Below are 19043 nucleotides of genomic sequence, written 5' to 3' on the forward strand. Positions count from 1 at the left end.
GCCCATGATAGATTGTGAATGTAGCAATTTTAAGGACACTTTTAAAGAGGAGAGTTGGGCCAGCAGAGGGATCCAAAGGCGTAGGTGGGTGGCCAGCAGGTATTGGACAGATGCAGTGTGTCATCTGGCCTAGGGGAGGAGCGTGAGTGTAGTGTAAATGCGTGGATAGCAGTGTGCGCAAGAGTGGAGTACTGGGGCGGGGGAGAGAGAGGCTAGAGGAGCTGTAGAACTGGTCAAGCAAAGCGCCCTGTTAAAAAAGAAAAGGTTGTCGCATGGTGGGAGAGTTGCAGCCCTTTGATATCTGGGGTGTTCCTGACATGACCACAGAAATAGAGAAGGGAGTGCATAGTTCTCAAGGCTTAGAGTACTCGTTTGTGTTCAGAAAGAGCAACGTGTGGGATGCCAGCAGATCCCAATCAAAATAAGAGCTGTAAGTGAGCAAGCTTTGCTAGATGAGAACATAGACACAGTCTCTGCTCTATAATGTCTGAAGGAAGTTTGCTGGCATGCACAGCACTTTTGAAAGAAGAGGAGGTAGTGAGGAACTTGACCGCAAAGGTAGCATTAATAACAATACTGATTTGCCCTAATGCTGTTTGACTGTTAAAGCTGAACTTTCAAGACGTGAGTTGGTGTCTTCTTAATGCCTACTACTCCTATTGATTTGAGAATATTATCAGCAAAGGGGAAATGAATGGACATTGGAGCAGTGCAGGGTGAAGCAGTAGCTGTTAATGAGGAAAAAAGAGCTGAGTACATTTCAAGCTCCTTCATCATTTTGAGAGGAATGTTCTATAAGAATAATGGCCACGTGGATGGAACAGCTTCAGAGTACACAATCAAATGCTGCAGGTAACAGGCGTGAGTGAGCACAATCTCTCGCAAATCCTAGTACCTTACAAAGGGATGCTTAACCTCCTATATAGACACAACAGAATTAAAGTACAAATATACATTGTGCTTAACCCTGGCTGTGCTGAAAACCCCACATGACTGTTATGGGGTGTTCAGGGTTATGGATGGTACATATGGAAACTAAGTTCAAATCAGGTCCATATTCAGGACACAGCTCTCCCAAGGTCAGGGCTGTCTGTATAACTTACAAGCAGCAGGCTTGCGGCTCGTGTTCTGGTTTCCTTCTGATAGTTGGCTCTCACTGAGGATAAGAGCCTGCTATTTCTTTATAGTTAAAGGAGTTACTCTTTCAGCTCAAGTGGTAGGGACTTGGACTTTTAATGCTGAAGACCTTGGATTCTGTCTTTGTGTGTGTGTCTGAAAGAGAGGATTACTAGTTAATAAGCATTTTAGAATTTAAAGGGATCATTTGGATATGTTCAGGTTGAGTAATGTGTGTGACTTGGGATGCATTGGTTGCATTCCACCAGCTCTATATAGCAAAGTGTGGTAGGAGCTACATAAAGGGGTCATTCATCATGTTACTTTCTTCTTTCCTTCAGTCTGTCAGTACAGCCTCTTATTAGGGATAACCCTAAAAATGATTTTGTAGAACCACCAGCCTGGTAACTTGACACTAGTATCGAGGCAAATGGTAGATTACTAGTGCAACAACCCTTTCTTGACCAGCCTCCAAAAATTATTGATTTATCTTCTTTTAATTCTGCCTAGTAATTAAATTTCTGCCATAAGCAGCTTCTGCTAATTCAGTTATACCTCCCTTTTCACTGATAATAGATTTAATGGTTTATGCTAAATATACAGACTAACTTCTGCAGCCCAGCTAAACTAGGCTCTTTAGGATTGGAGCCAGGACTTATGATTTTAGGAAACAATGTCCAGTACTTCTCCTGAGGACCCTTTAAAATGGGGGGAAAAAAATACACACGCACCATATACACCAGTACCTTGATATAACGCCACCCGATATAACACGAATTTGGATATAACGCAGTAAAGCAGTGCTATGGGGGTCGGGGCTGCGCACTCCGGTGGTCAAAGCAAGTTCAGTATAACACGGTTTCATCTATAACGCGGTAAGATTTTTTTGACTTCCAAGGACAGCATTCTAACGAGGTAGAGGTGTATAAAAATGATTGTGTATTCTAATCCAGAAGGAGGAAATAGCTTTTAATTCAAAGTTACTAATTAAGTGATCAAATACAGTGTTCTGTAACTTACACTATTACAGTAAGTGGGAGAGGAAAGATAAGAGACTATGGCTAAGAGTCAGATGAGCTGTTTTGGTTTCCTCCTCTGCCACTGACTTTGTCTCTTTTTGGAAAAGTAATTTAAGGCCTGATTTAACTCCCACTTGAAGTCATTCCAGTGAGTTTAGTGGGGGCTGGATTTGGTTTATAAACTCACCTGACCCTCAAATTTCCTCCATCTGAAAAATGGAAATACTTGCTCCCAGAGGGATGTTGAGGCTAAATTAATTATCTAAGGGTTTTATTCCTCCACCCCTCATTGTAGTATCTGAGCACCTTCCATGTAAAATCAATAGTAATAGCAAAGTTCCTAGTGGGCTTCCTGGAGTCTTTTGACACTTCTTTTTCTGGGTAAAAACTCTGTATTAATGTTTGTAAAGAGCTTTAGGATCCTTGACTGGCAGGTCATGCAGAGATCCAAAGTACTAGTAGTCTCTGTTCTGTTGAAGTAAGATAACGGACTGTGTAAGAAGCCATTTCTAACCTTTTATAACATTATTAATGGCTCCAGAAAACTAAACAAGTATCCATATAATTCAGTTGACTTTCTCCTACACCTAGATCTGAACAAATTAGAATATTTGGAGGTTCAAGACCAATGCTTGCATGTTGGGATTTTTCTTTGAGCTAAAATTGACTTGTTCTTTCTGAAGAACGTATAACAGGCTCAAGCGGGGAGGATGGTGTAAGTGGACTTTGAAGGCCAGTAGAATTGATTTTTATTTTTATTTTTTTTATGGACCATAAGAGAAATCTACATATTGATCTATTCCCTGGCAGTTTTCTGTATTTCAGGACAAATAGAATGTACATTTAGGCTGTAAAGTCTCATAGCTGTATGCCAGGGGTGGGGAACCTTTTTTCTATCAGGGGCCACTGACCGATAGAAAACATCAGTTGCAGGCCACACAGCTCTGTGGGGAGTAGGGGACGTGGTGGCTCGGGGCTTCCCCTAGGCTACAGGGTAGGACCAGGAATGAGGGGTTCAGCATGTGGGAGGGGACTCCAGGCTAGGGCCAAGGGGTTTGGAGGGAGGGAGCAGGCTCAGGGCTAGGGCAGGGGGCTGGGGTGCAGGGTGTGGGCTCTGGGAGGGGGGTTCAGGGCAGGGGCTGGGGTGCAGGGTGTGGGCTCTGGGAGGGGTTCAGGGCTGGGGCGGGGCTGGGGTGCAGGGTGTGGGCTCTGGGAGGGGGTTCAGGGCTGGGGCGGGGCTGGGGTGCAGGGTGTGGGCTCTGGGAGGGGGGGTCAGGGCTGGGGCAGGGGGCTGGGGTGCGGGCTCTGGGCGGGGGGTTCAGGGCTAGGGCGGGGGCTGGGGTGCAGGGTGCGGGCTCTGGGAGAGTGTTTGGGTGCAGGAGGGAGTTCTGATCTGGGGCAGGGAGTTGGGGTGCAGGTGGGGTTGTGGGGTCTGGGAGGGAGTTAGGGTGTGGGAGGGGTTCGCACCTGGGTAAGGGAGTTTGGGGTGCAGGCTCTGGCCAGGTGACGCTTACCTCCTGTAGCTCCCAGTCGGCAGCACAGCGGGGCTAAGGCAGGCTACCTGCCTGCCAGGGCTCCACACTGCTCCCAGTAGTGGCCGCCATGTCCCGCCCCTAGGTGGAGGATCCAGGGGGCTCTGCTTGGCGCGTGCAGACACCGCCCCCACAGCTCCCATTGGCCGCACTTCCTGGCGAATTGGAGCTGCAGAGCCAGCACTGGCAGCGGGGGCACTGCACAAAACTTCCCTGATGGCCCCTCTGTCTAGGGTCCACAGGGACATGCCAGCCCCTTCTGGGAGCTGCGCTGAGCCGAGCCGACCAAACTTTTAACAGTCTGGCAACCCCAGCTGTCCCCCCGCAGCGGGGTGAGCTGGCACTGGTGGCTCCAGTCCCCATAGGGGAGGTGTAGGGGGGCCGAGGCTCGGGGTTTCTGGCCCGCGGTGCCGAGACTTGTTGCAGGCTGGCTGAAATGAAGCAGCGGGCCAAATCCAGCCCATGGGCTGTAGGTTCCCCACCCCCGCTCTATGCATTTGGGGTGACTACTGAATAATACTCACAGAATTTTTACCCTAAGGGCTAGATTTTGATCTCCGTTACATTTGTGCAGCCCTATTGACCCAAGACATGTGCATGGGGGGGCCACAAACAAGATTTGTCCCAAAGACTGTGACTTAGGGGAAAACTCAAGGTAAATTATGTATGTCTTATGCTTTTTCTTTCAGGCAAGTGAATGCCTCTGAATTGCTCTGAGGAGATTCAAGATAAGAGGTAAGGGTGGTTGTTTCTCCCTCCCCTCCTTCTCTTCCTCCTCCTCCTCCCAGCTTCTGTCCCATTCAAGGCACCCAATGATATGAAAGAACAGAAAATGTAAGCCTCAAAACTTGGCTTGCAGCAAGTATTAATCCTCTGTATTGAGCCAAATTTGGGGTCACACTTATGGTCAGGATGCTTTAATTGTTGAACTGAAGGACAAGTCTGGTCTTTTTACATCAATGTTATAAACTTTTATCTTCACACCAGAATGAATTTCCTGAGAATTCAGTAATTAAGTTTATCTTTTTAAGCTAATTTATCTCCAGTGGGGGAAATTTGTACAAATTAGATTGTATTCGGAGCTAATAGTCTATGCTGCCCCATGAGGGCAAAGTCCTCCTTTCCATTTCAAAGGACAACTTCCTTGAGAACATAACTAACCTATTTAAATTAAATAGAATGGAATTTTAAAGTTTGGAATAACACACTTTTGCCTCTGATTAATGTGACTTGTCTCTTCATAGCATACTCATGTACGCCATACATCTCTATATAGTTAAAATTAGGTAAACGAAACATTAAAATAGTCAGCAAATGGGAAAAGGTAAGTAAGGTTCCTACAGAAATATTAATGTGACCATGTTATGCACATGCAAGAGCCAGCTCTTAAACTGGTATGAATCAGTGTAGCTACCAGTTGCGGATCTGGTCAGTAGTATCTTCTTACTGTTCCTGGATAAATGTGTAGTTATTGCTACTGCATTTCCCCTTTCAATGCTAAATTTTTCCCAATAAGATTAACACAATTATATCATTACACATTAATTGCTCAGGAAGTTTATCCTTTGGTTTCATTTCCCCAGTGCACAGGATACAAGCTATTAAAGTGATCGTGTTCAGATAGAGTAAAAGGTCTGGGACGTTCAACCTCAGTTAATTTTCTGGACCACCTCCCCTTCTGTAAAATAAATACATTTTTCATTACAGAAGATCCCAGTGTATTTCACGACTGTCCACACGCAGCACAACTGAAATGCAGCCACCTCTTTTGCACAGCATGCTGCACAATATTTTGTGTGCCCATGTTGGAGGGGGTGAATTTCTGCCAAGAACCCCTACTCTTACTAAAGAGCCATTAAATTTGACCATGCAGAACAGACAGGATATCAATTAAATCCTTTCACAAAGACACCCCCCCCACACACACACACAGTGCACGACACCCTAATTTCCTACATAGGACAAAGGATTGAGTCAAGCCTGCTAGGATTTGAATTTGTGGCTTAAGTCTAAGTAGACATCTCCTATGTCTAACATCATAACCTTTGTGGATATGTGTGTAGTTGAAGCAGCAAACCCCTCTTTTCCCAACTCCCCTATGTGGGCACAGTTATATCAGTACAGAAGTGCTTATACCAATATAGCTTATTCTGGTTTGGGAACTGTAGTACCAGCATAAAGCACTTTTCATACTGGTATTTCTGTGTCCATACTAGGGCTTTTACTGGACTAACTATATCAGCAAAAAGTCACACCCCCACTTACATAATTACACTGGTACAGCTTTCACTGTAGACCAGCCCTTGGGCTCCCAAGTCTCTGAGGTGCTTTTGAAAATGTTAATTTTTCCTGTTCTTTATATAGGATTTTCACAAGCTACAGGATATAGGAAAAACGTGGCAGGTGAAATATATTGTAAGCCCCTGAAAGTTTGTGGGGGTCTCAGAGACCTAAGTAGTACCTGAAATTACTTTATTCAGTTTGGAAAAAAGTTAAAATTTTGAGTTGGTGGGGTCCTAGAGCAGTAGTAACTCACCACACTGAAGTGTGCAACAGATATGTTGTATAGCCTAAACAGTAATATATTAAGATGAATGTTTGAATAGGAAAAATATTATGGTCCCAATTCAGGGAAGTACTTAATCATGTGCTTATGTGCTTTCCAGATTGTTCAGTCAGGGCCTATGCCATAGCACCCAATCTACTTAACTATATGCCTGTCTTTAAGCAAATGAGTAGTCCCACGGGGACTCTTTATGCACTTAAAGTTAGTGGTGTGGTTAAAATGTGTGCTGAATTGGGGCCTATGTGAGCAGAACAGCTCAATTAACATTGGTATAGGAACCTTCCTTCTGTATTTCTCGACTTTAAAGACTTCTATTGTGCAGTGTTAATAGTCGTGCATTTGTGCACCTTTGTACTAGAATTTTACTGATGCGCTCTCTGTGCAAAGTTTGACTAACAAAGCTCTACCTTTGTGTATTTTTTTCAGAATAAAGTAAAATACATCTGCATAGTGCTATCTGTAACCTTACCATTTGGTTTGACATACCAGTAAATATCCAGTTAATAAGTACTGAGTTAATAAAATATATTCCACATGATGCATATGTAATCTTTCAGCTAGAAGTTTTTCAATCCCTACTTTAAACTCTTTTCATTTTCAATTTTTATGTTGGCGAATAGCTTTCTGAATAAAATTGATAGTTTTAGAACTGTAATTTAATTGGCATTTATGAGGTGAACAATCTGTCATTACTTGATGCTGCAGGTGTTCTTACAGGGTTTTCACAAGATTTAATTGTGTTGTGCAAGAAGCTTAATGATTACATGATACACCTCCAGAAAAGGATTTGTGATGCTTGAAACATGTCACACTTAATATTTTAAAATTGGACCTTTCTGGTTTAATTTATTTATTGTTTTTAGAATCTGTTTTTCCATGTGACATGAGGTTTCACAGAGGCACGATATCAAGTATAAACAGGAATGTAATGAGACTCTGTTCCCTGCCTATATTTACAACATGTGTATGTAAGGTGTGATGGCTTATTTTGGTGTAATAATGTTTCCATGTCATTCATGCAAATGTCTCACAATGCACAGACATTGCAATGGTCGCTAGATATGATGGAGATGGAGGACGGGGCGTTAATAGACTAGGAGATGCATAGGGAACTGGTAACCACCAGTGTGGTTGATAGTGTTGATAAGGTGAGTATCAAGCTGTTTTTTTGGGTGGGGCGGGGGGAGTGTTAAGGATTGGTGAGCTGCATAGCTGGTGCAGAAGCAGCAGCAGAGGATCAACCTCGAACAGAGTAGATGGGGTTGGGGTTGGAGAGGAGGCAGATCAGTGGCAGCAAGTGAAGGTATTGGGAGAATGAGATCAGATATATAGTATAGATGAGTGGGTCTCAAACTTTTTTACTGGTGACCCCTTTCACACAGCAAGACTCTGAGTGCAACCCCCCCCCAATAAATTAAACACACTTTTAAATATATTTAACACCATTATAAATGCTGGAGGCAAGCGGGGTTTGGGGTGGAGGTTGACAGCTCGCAACTCCCCCATGTAATAACCTTGCGACCCCCTGAGGGGTCCTGACCCCCAGTTTGAGAACCCCTGGTATAGATTGAGGGGCATAGCCAGGAAGGGTTTTGAAATCCAGCAGACAGAATTTAGGAGATTTCTATGGATGAGGTGTGGGGAAAACAGTCAGGTGTATTCTTGTTGGTGAGCATGTTTGCAGTGGTGCAACTGCGTCGCTGCAGTGCTGTACGTGTAGACATGCCCTAAGGCGGCACCACCTCCTCCATGTGGCAGTGCAGCTTGTGCTACATTTTGCCTTTCAGCTGATAAAAAGGTAAAGAATATACCACACGTTTTTTTAAAAGAAAATTCCATTGACTTCAAATTTTGGTATTTATCTCTTGCCTCCTTTTGGTAGGAACTACAAGAGCTGGATGTCCAGCATGGATAAATTAAGTGCTGAAAGGCTAGCATAAACAAGTGGATCACATTACCATTGAAGTGAAGAATATTGTGTGAGAGAGTAATGTGTATAGATAAACTTTAACTATAACGGACCTGGCCATCTGCTACATTACAAAGTAATTAGGCCAATTTAATCTTATATTGGGACCATTCCTGTCTTATATTACTAAATGAAGAATGTATTTTTACTCATATTTCTGCTCTTCTTCCTGTACCCAGCTTCTTTCCTTTCCTTTCATTCTTCTTGCTCTTTTTTCTTTCTCATTTCTTCATGTTCATTGTATAATTCAGTTTTGCTAATATTTTCACTATTGAAGTTATTCTGTATTGTACTTAATATTTATCACATTTTTGCATGTTTCCTTGAATAATTCAAGAATTAATTTTTCTAATTAGGATGGATGTTCAACACCCCAGGCATGCTTCATATTTTTCACTTGCAGTATCAGCTCCTGGAAACTTCTTGATCTTTCCAATGCTGAAAAAGCTCTAAAACACTCCCTGAATAAACTGTAAATTTTTAAAGATAAATGCACTAACTCAGAGACAACATGCTTGAAAATGTAAATATATCAATAGTATTGCTGAAAAATTAATTATGGACTAATATTTCAGAACTGAAAGGAGATACTGAGCTTGACATTCTCTAACAGCAGTGCTTTTCTTCTCCACATACTGAACCTACTACACACACCTTCGTCCTTCCAAATTTTGCATGAACGTTGGTATAGTATAAGAAACAAAAAGAGAATTGTACCCTACTGCAAGTATCTCATGTTGATTCACTGCTATACAAATGTTCATCCTTTAATAGTGTGGGATTACAAAGCATTATCATCCTCAGATTGACTCAGGTAGTGCTATTTTTATTTAATCTGTATTAAGGTATCATTGTACATCTTTGGTCTTGCAGCATAGAGGTAATACGATTTACTATTTTTATAAAAATCAGTATGGCTGTATAAATCCTGTCAGTACCAAGAACTACAAAGATTAGTCATGAGCTCACTCTTTTTCCTTCAGTAGTGAGTAGCTAAACTTTTTTGTTTTCCATAACAACCTAAACCACATTGGCCAGTTTTGGAACAAAGTAGTCACACTTGGCTTATGGTACAGCATTTTCTCATCACTATGTATGATGGTGCATGGAAACACAGGACGCAATCTTGCAACACTTAAATGCTCACAGATAGCCTCATTGATTTTAATGGGGCTACTTGTGTGAGTAAAGATTGCTCACATGAAGTAAAGGGGGTAGCATCAGATCCCATACTCAGAATCATATTATCCTTGCAGAGATGATCAGCTAAAACCTCTGGCTGCAACGGTTTCTGTTTGCTTGTTGGGTTTTTTCCTTTAAAAAATGTGGATATGTAGAGAAAGAAGGACTATAATGGAATGAGACACATTCAGACTATATTAATACATGGCCGTATTATCCAGTATCTGGGCAACCACACCCATGAAAGCTTATGCCCAAATAAATCTGTTAATCTTTAAAGTGGCACCGGACTCCTTATTGTTTTTTGTGGCTACAGACTAACACGGCTACCCCTGATATTTGACTCCTAGAACTGTATCTAAATACAGGTTTTATGCATCAGTAGGTTTATGGAGTTGCCTGACTAATTCAGACAAACAAGTCTTGACTCTGATTAGTCAACATATAAATTGAGCTGCATGTTTAAGGAGCAGATCAAATCACAGTGAAGTCCTTCGAGTCTTTCCTTTGACTACAGTGGGTTTGGATCGGGTTCTAAATTTCTTGATGATAACAGTGACAAACCCCCCATGATGGAGGTTATCACTATATAATAGCTTGTATCCTGAGAAAAAGAAATGCATTCCCATGCCTGGTAGCTGAGGTCAATCCTGCTTGGGGAAGTACAGTAAGAGCTGTCTACAAATAGTATGTCAAATTGACTTTGGTGGCCTGACACTATTCCTATGGGCAGAACTGACCGCTGATTTCCATAATTTCTTGATGTGGCTGAACTGTCCCATGAAACAATGTAGAACTTTCAGATTTCAAAAGAAAACACTTTTTGTCATTAATGCAAAGGAAAGGAAGCTAAAGAAATCTGGACTGAGGTTATATATGAACTGTGGCTGAGATTTTTTAGATTTAGGCAATTTAAAGCTAGTTACCAAAAATAAATAAATAAATCGCCCTCCCCCTTTTTATTTATTTATTTATTTTTTTAAAGTTGCTTATTTTGAAAATGGGCTCAGTAAAGTCAACAGGAGCTGCTGGAATATTACCTTAACATGAGAATAGCTGTACTGGGTCAGATCAGTGGTCTGTCTGGTCCAATAGCCCATCTTCTGAGATTAGCCAATGCCAGATGCTTCAGAGGGAGCACGCTTTGGAAAATCAGGCCACATTTGTTTGAAAGATTTGACTGAACAATTTCCTTGAACGCCATTAGTACTAGAGCTGGTGGAAAATTTTCCATCCGTGAACGCAGATTCATCTAAATTGAAATGTTCTGCACTTTCCTGCCAGCTTGTCATTTGGTGGCATGCTGGGGAGCCAAGATTCTGGAAGCCCAGGCTCCCAGTTTCCTAGGTTCCTCTAAAGCTCGCTTGAGGGGGTGCTGTAGAGCAGGGCTTTCAAGCTCTTGCAGCTCTGGTTTCCTAAGGCTTCCAGGGTCTGCAACTCTGGGTGCAGCCTGTTATGTGGGCAGCCCCTGAATTGAGGACCCCAGGGCTTTCAGGGTTTGTGGCTTCAGGGCAGCCTGCCAGGTGGACTGCCCTGGAGTCATGGACCCTCAGGGCTTTTCCTTTTTGGAAAATTCCAAAATTTGAAGTGGAAGTGTTTGAAATAGGAATGAAACCAAATTTTGAAATATTAAAATCCTCCATGAAATAGAATTCCCTTTCTCAACTCATCAGAATTGCTGGCCAAAATTTCTAACCTTGAGAGCCTGAATGTAGGCACCTAAAATGTATATTTAGGCACCTAACTTTCAATATACAAGTTGGAAAATTTTGTTCACTAGGTTTAATGTCTTTAAGCGAACATGGTTGGGTCAAATTTGGCCCACAATTTGTTGTTTGTTTGTAAATGCAAGAATTTACAAAGCCTCATGCCATTCAAAATGTTTACCTCTTATTACTACTTTTTGTCTTCTGTTCTTAGTAATCTAAAGTGGGAGTAGAAACATCAGAATGGAATCTTTTCCACACTCTTTCTTTAATAACCAGGAACTCTAAATGACAGTATCCATCTGGATAAGCTTTGCATTTAGTTTGATTTCATAGCACAAATTCCACTTTAGACAGTATAAATTATTATAGTCATAGGGGTTGAAGCACTCCAGAGCCAGAGGTCAGTCTGTGAAATAGAATGGTTCCATTATACAGCGTTTATTGATGATAAAATCAGTGGATTATGAAGATGCAGTAATGTTACTTTCCATAGTAGTGTTGCAAACAGCTTCCTTTATAACGCCCTATTTTAATCCCACTCCCTAATAACCACAAGTTGTTGAGCTAGATGCAGGAATCACTGGATGAAATCTATGGCTTTTGTTATGCAGGAGGTCAAATTAGAAGATCATAAATTGCCCTTTTTGCTTTTACAATCTATGAATAACTGAGACTTGGAAAGCTTGTTGGATCTGAAAGTTGCCAGACTTGGACTGAAGGCAAAAGGGAATATATCTGCAAGGTTTGAAGAAAAATCATCAGTGTTTTTGAAGTACAGATTGAAAAATATAATTACCCCAATCTGAAACTTTGACCCCTATCTAATAATTCTGTGTCATCCTATAGAAAAGTAAGTCTTGTTTCTAATATCAGAGTTACGAACTGACAGGTCAATCACAACCTCATTTGGAACTAGAAGTATGCAATCAGGCAGCAGCAGAGACCACCCCTCCCCCCCTCAAAAAAAAAAGCCAGTACAGTACTGTGGTAAACATAAACTACTAAAAAAAAAAAAATTAAGGGAATGTTAATTTTTTTGACAAGGTAAGGAAACTGTTTCTGTGCTTTTAAAAAAAACAGCATTTTTTTTCTGCATAGTAAAGTTTCAAAGCTGTATTAAGTCAATGTTCAGTTATAAACTTTTGAAAGAACAACCATAATGTTTCGTTCAGAGTTACGAATAGCCTCCATTCCCGAGATGTTTGTAACTGAGGTTTTACTCTACTTTCTATAATGTTTAATTGCCTTAAAAACTCATGCACTGGATTGTATTTGAAGAAAATAGAGGCTTAATTACAAAGTTAATCATTTTTGTTGATGAGTTATAGGTTTTTCCAGCATCCTATTGAAGAACTGGACTCCAGTTACTTCATCACTTCGACTCTAGCCATTGGCTTGCATTTTCTGTACTACCCTTTCCCTCCCTTGAAAACTAAGGGCTAGTCTACACTTACCGCGCGGCGGGTGAGTTCGACGAGCGAGTTGAGTTGAACTATCTGATCCTGATCTGGACGATGATTCACCCGAAGCGCGAAGCAACTCCCTCCCTCCCACCTCGCACCTGGAGTGGTTGGAGTCGCAGGAGCGGCCGCCGGAGCGGAGTCGCGCGCCTGATGTGGTCGTGAGTTCGAACTTAGGGTAGTTAGTCAGCTCTACGTATTCGCGTGGCTGAATTTTCATGCTTAGATCCCAGTTCGACTAGTCTTAGGGTAGTAGATTCTTTACATTCATAGCTGTGTCCAAAGGTCTGCTCTCTTTTAACAAGAAGCTCATGAGAGCTCTTGAAGACTCCTCCAGCTAGTCAGTGGTCATTCAAGGTTGCTGTGCTTTGACAAAACACACATTTCTTTACACTGGATAAGAAAGTGTGCAGTTTATGTTCCAATGGAAAACGTAGAGTCCTTTCTAGTCCTTTCCTTTCTTGCTCATAGTTACTTGAGTTTTGTAAATGATGTGATAGGTAAATATGTACTTGTCACTTAGCAGCTTAAGGCCTGGTCTGTATTTGAAAGTTGTACCACTAGAACTATTGGGGCTATGGGTATGATTGATAGAACTATTTCAATAAATTAATCAATTTGTACAAGCCCTAGTGTTGATTAGTTATACTGGTATAAAGGTGCTTTGCACCAGTACAGTTACTTCCCTTTCTGTGAAGGAATAGCTATACTGCTATAAGTACCTTTATACCTGTATAACTGCACGCTGCGGCAGAGTTGTAGTGTTGTAGTGTTTCAGCTATACCAGTATAATTAAAGTGCAGGGGGGGAAGTAACTTAATGGATTTACCAGTGCACAGGGTGGCCAGGGTCCTGGGCAAGGTGTGTGGGGGTGGCTCTGGGCCCCCAGAAGGGATGGGGCCTTGGACAGAAGGGGCGGGGTTGGGGACAGACTCCCCCAGCCAGCCTTTCAGCGCTGCCTGGCCTGCGCCACCTGGGGTTCCAGCGGCTATTTAAAGGGCCTGGGGCTCTGGCCGCTGGCACGGTAGTGGCAGCAGTGGCCGGGAGCCCCAGATGCTTTAAATCACTGTCGGAGCACCAGGGTAGCGGCGGCCAGGAGCCCCAGGACTATGGCGGCGATTTAAAGGGTCGGGCTCCAGCTGTTACCGGGAGCCCCAGGCTCTTTTACATTGCCGGGCCCTGTGGGCAGCTGCCGCTTTTCCCCCCGCATCAGCGGCTCTGCTGGTACAGTTAGCTGTGTACTGGCTCTTACCGGTACTCCGGACTGGACTGGCTTACTTTCACCTCTGTTAAAGTGGTGCAACTTTCTAGTATAAACAAGGCCTTAATTGGTTCTTGAACATTATTATTTTGTTTTGTGGAATATTTAAAACTAGTCTGTCCCCTCCTACTTATGGGCAAAATGGGGAAACCTTACAAAGGAAAAACAAAATCCTCTAATTGTGGATATCCCAGTCCCCTTTCTTATGCCTTGCATTATATAGGATGAAGCAGTAGCTCTGGAGAGTTAAGAACGGCGCTATTCCTTACTCATCCTGGCTAATAGCCATTAATGGACTTAACCTCCATGAATTTATCCAGTTCTTTTTTAAACTCTGTTATAGTCCTAGCCTTCACAACCTCCTCAGGCAAGGAGTTCCACAAGTTGACTGTGCGCTGCGTGAAGAAGAATTTCCTTTTATTTGTTTTAAACCTGCTGCCCATTAATTTCATTTGGTGACCTCTAGTTCTTATATTATGGGAACAAGTAAATAACTTTTCCTTATTCACTTTCTCCACACTACTCATGATTTTGTATACCTCTATCATATCCCCCCTTAGTCTCCTCTTTTCCAAGTTGAAAAGTCCTAGCCTTGTTAATCTCTCCTCATATGGGACCCGTTCCAAACCCCTAATCATTTTAGTTGCCCTTCTCTGAACCTTTTCTAATGCCAGTATATCTTTTTTGAGGTGAGGAGACCACATCTGTAGCCAGTATTCAAGATGTGGGTGTTTCATGGATTTATATAAGGGCAAGAGGGCTAGAATAAGGACCCTATGCAGAGTTCCCACTTTGTTGGAACAAGACACAACACTTGTCCTCACCATGCTTAAAACATGAACTGTAGTGTACATGTTCCCAGCCCCTGTTAAAGGCCTGGCTTGATATGGACAGGCTCTTGAATGACCAGGTGCAATACAGGGATTATTATGCATGCTTTGCTTATGTAGAAGATAGGCTTTATTCAGACATTTAATTGTTGCACCTAAGATTTACCCTAAAGACAAGCTGAAATCTGAGAGAAGTGGGTTAATGACGAAAATGCTAGCAGGCCCTTGAGTATAATGATGCTGCTGGAGGCATCCATAAAATCAGGGCTTAGTGATGACAGTTATGATACATGGTATTGGGAGAATGAGAAACTGCTGTCATTAAACAGAAATGAGCCTTTAAACTAATGGCAACTACCTAAACAGTTTTGCAATAAAATAATTTCCATAGGCTATTATTTTTCAAATTATACAGGGGCCTCTTAGCTTTTTACAAATTGGAAAATACTTTGATTCTGTTGCAGTGCTTTTTACATTCCTTCTAAAGGTCAAACTACCAATCTCTATGTAGCTTTTAAGACAGTGTTTTTAGTGAGACAAGAACGAACAGCAACGTTTCCAAATTAGTTCACTGATCATAATCCCACTTTCTTGAAATGATACCAATACCAAATATTCATGCCTGTACCAAAGTCGATTTCTAACCTGGAACATAATAGCTTCTTTTCTTCTTCCATCCCTACTATCCAATATATTAATAAGGTGCTTCAGTGCAGTAGGCTAAGGGTTTTCTACCACTCTGCCCCATAGAAGATGATCCTGAAGTTTGTCAAAAACTGCTTCATGTCTTTCCCCTTGAATGTCATAATTTCACTTCCATCCTGCAGCCTGGGAACACAGAGTCCACAATGCAACATCTGACCTGCCTCTTATCCCACCTGGAGCCATCCCCCCCAGACATCCTGGGTGGTCAGATGTGTATTTCTCTTCCTCTCTAGTGCCAAAGCCCTTTCCCAGGGGCACAGCCAATCCTTGGGAAATGCCTCAGCCAATTAGTTAAAAGGGCATTTCAAGACAGTCAGCCAAATAGGTAATCCTTTCAGGCAATCCAGGGGATTTCTTAGTATCAAGCTGCGGGGTACCTACTCTACATATTCCCACCAAGTAGTGGCATCAACTGTGCTGAGTGGTGCTCTGTGAAAAGGTTTGTAACATGTCCCATCAGAATTGACAATGCACTGAGAGTTGCCTTGTGTCAGGCACTCTAGTGGGAATAGCAGTGACCATTGTATTTAACCTTGCAGAAATCTTTTCATTCTAACAACCCTTTTGTCAGCCGGTCACAGCTTTCACCTCTTTTGCTGACTTTTTCAGGCTCTTGCTGAAAGGGGTGTTTGGGGGTGTGCTTGCTTGTTATGGTATTTGTTTGCTTTACACATTTTTGATTATGAGGAGAATGGGGGAAGGGACAAAATACTCTTATGGGGGGGGATAGGAAATCTTATTAGAGCTCTACAGTTTGAAATACTTCGCATGTAGAGTGCTGATATTCATCATGGAAGTAGTCATGTCTATCTTGGGTTTTTATGTATAGATCACTAGAGTATCTGAGCGCCTCACAATTGTTAATGCAGTTATTGTCACAACACTCCTATGAGACGGGGAGTGCAGTTATCCCCATTTTACAGATGGGGAACTGAGACACTGAAAAGCTAAAGGTACATCCCTGCTGCAGTTGGGAGATGTAACTCCCAGCTTGGGCAGATGTTCACACGCTAGCTCCACTTGAGCTAGTGCTCTAAAAATAGCAGTGTGGCACTGGCAGCTCAGGCCAGAGCCCTGTATATGTTTGTAGGATCTTGGATGAGGTTATACTAGGGCAGCTAGCCTAAGCCGCTGCCCAGGCCCCTGCAGCCACACTGCTATCGTTAGCACACTAACGCAAACACAGCTAGTGCATGGACATCTACCCAAGCTGAGAATTGTGCCTCCCAGCTTCTGTAGACCTATCCTAGGTGATTTACAAGAGGTCACATAGGAAGTGTGTGACAGACTAGGCAATTGAATCTGAGTGTCCCAAGTCCTGAATTAGCACCCTAACCATTGGACTATCTTTCTTCAAGGAGAAGGGCATGTGAGTGCTCTAGGAAAACCTGCCTTTGGCTTGACCTAGTTCTGAGCCTTACAAAAATAGACTTTGCACATATGCAGGGAAGTTGCTATAATTATTGGCAACATTCCAAAGGCAGACTGTACTACGTGTACCTACCTAATCTTAACTGGCTATCGAAAACTTCCACGATGTTTCGAAGCATTGCCTCATTTGTTATTCCACTTCTAAGCTTCCCTGGAGAAGGTGCTCTCATACGGACTTCAGAATGCCATATCCCACCTCAGGGTGTCTTAATACATTATTGTTGTTGCATGAGATGCGGGTAGGGGAAGCCTGTTGTGTTAGGCAATGACTGTACACATAGTGAGAGCTTACAATCTAAATAGACAAGTCAGACAACGGGTAGGAGAGAGTATTTTTAGCCCGATTGAACTGATGAGGAATGGGGGAGAGAGAGTGTGTGGCTAGCCGAAGATTACACAGCAAGTCTGACAGAGATGGAAATTAAATCCATATCTCCTATATCCCGGTACGATGCCTTAATCACAGACCATCATTTCTCTAGCCAGATAGCTCCAGATTTATTTATTTTTTTAAATCCCTAGGAAATTTTATATAATCACCACTGAAAGCACATGAAGGTTGTACCATGAAGCCCTCATGCAAATGTCAAAGCCTGATGCATTAGTGCCATATATTCATCTGAAGCCCTGGTTACCTGAAGGCTTTCATTGTTCCCTGAGATCTTTGGATTATGAGGGTAGTCATGTATTACACTACAGTTCTTTCAGATACCTTTGGCTCACCATTCACTTCCTTACCCTGTTTCTGCCAAGAACAAACCTCTTACAGATACTCCTCTATTGGAAAAAAGCCTCCAGAGAGCGGTCAGTGTAACAATGATGTGGCTTAAGTAATATTTTCACATTATTGTGGAGTGTATTTGGGCCTGGAGATGAGACTAGGAAGAAGGCTCAAGTTAAATATAATCTGAATGTTTGAACAGATGGCAGGGCCGCCCAGAGAATTCAAAGGTCTGGCGCAAAATGGGGGAGCTGCGGCACTTGTACTTACCTGGTGGCAGTCTGGGTCTTTGGCGGCAGCAGGGGGCCCTTCAGTTGCTCTGCATCTTCAGCAGCACTGAAGGGTCCCCCGCTGCCGAAATGCTGCCAAAAACCCGGAGCGACTGAAGAGCTCCCCACTGCTGAAATGCCACTGAAGACCTGGACCGCCACCAGGCCAGGGCTCACAGGGCCCCGGTGGGGCCCGAGGCCTGGGGCAAATTGCCCCACTTGCCCCTCCCCCCCGTTACCCTGGGTGGCCCTGACAGATGGTTGACTTTTGTTACACTGAGAATAGTTTAATTTTAGAATTTTGCAGGAGGTTTTAAACTTTTGATTTCTTGTACTTGGCAATCTGACTGTAAATATGCTGTAGAATTTACTATTTTACCACAGCACTTCATGGAATCATCAGTTAGCCTCATTGGTGCTTTGCACATTCTGCCTAAAACACAGTATTTCACAGAGCATATCTTTTGAGATCTTGAAGGAGCACCTTTAGTTTCTGGAGGGTCTATTTTTCTAGGTGCTGTTTTTCTAGGTGCTGAAAGCTAAGTAAAGAGGAGGCAATGAGGGATTTTTTTGGTCACATACGGAAAAGAGAATTTGTTTCAAACTCACTGCTAGAAGTAGAGCATCTCTGCTGTTTAATTGGGCCTTGATCCTGCATTTTCTTGTGTGTGTCCAGCCTGCTGCACCCCTGTGGAGCCTTACTGAAGTCCTTGGGGCTCCAGGCAAACACAACAGTCTGTCCAGGTGCAAGTAGTCACAGGATGGGTCTTAATTTATTCGTTGTTGTTGACTGCTAAAGTGTTTGTAATGTTGTATAGAGAGGATAGAGATGTGGTCTTTGCCCCAAAAAGCTTGCCTTCTGAGGGTCGAATAGGCCTATTGAAGTTGATTACCTTGTAAGTAAGAGTTGCAGGATCAGACTCTAGGTTACATATTACATGACACAGAAAGATGACATAATAAGGTGTACATTTTTAACAGTGAGGGGAGTTAACCATTGGAACAACTTACATAAGGCTCAGGTGGAGTCTCTGTCACTTGGAGTCTTTAAATCAAGGTTGGATACCTTTTCTCAAAGATGTTCAGTAGCTCAAACAAAAGTTACGGGCTTGATGCAGAAAGTTTTGGGTGAAGTTCTTTGGCCTGTATTATACAGGAGGTCAGACTAGGATCATCATAATGATCAACCAAAAATTAGAATAAAGACAAAAATAAATACACTCAGCCTTTATTGATTCCTTCAAGTGGCTAGGCTTAATCCTAAAATCAATTT

The 19043-nt window shown here is 42.6% G+C and overlaps 1 protein-coding gene across 5 annotated transcripts in view; it reads left to right on the top strand.

Annotated features, from left to right (window-relative positions):
- The window catches only part of HPCAL1 (hippocalcin like 1), a 111509-nt gene that overhangs the window by 16566 nt on the left and 75900 nt on the right, over positions 1-19043 (top strand). For 4 of the 5 annotated variants that reach the window (XM_039530480.1, XM_039530479.1, XM_039530483.1 and 1 more), the window contains exon 2: positions 4357-4402. The exons of the other annotated variant lie outside the window; for it this stretch is intronic. The gene's annotated coding sequence lies outside the window, so the exon portion shown is untranslated. The remainder of the gene's footprint in view (positions 1-4356; positions 4403-19043) is intronic. 5 annotated transcript variants of the gene reach the window in all.

The sequence above is a fragment of the Mauremys reevesii genome, linkage group 3, assembly GCF_016161935.1.
Source record: "Mauremys reevesii isolate NIE-2019 linkage group 3, ASM1616193v1, whole genome shotgun sequence".
In the NCBI taxonomy this organism is placed as follows: Eukaryota; Metazoa; Chordata; order Testudines; family Geoemydidae; genus Mauremys; species Mauremys reevesii.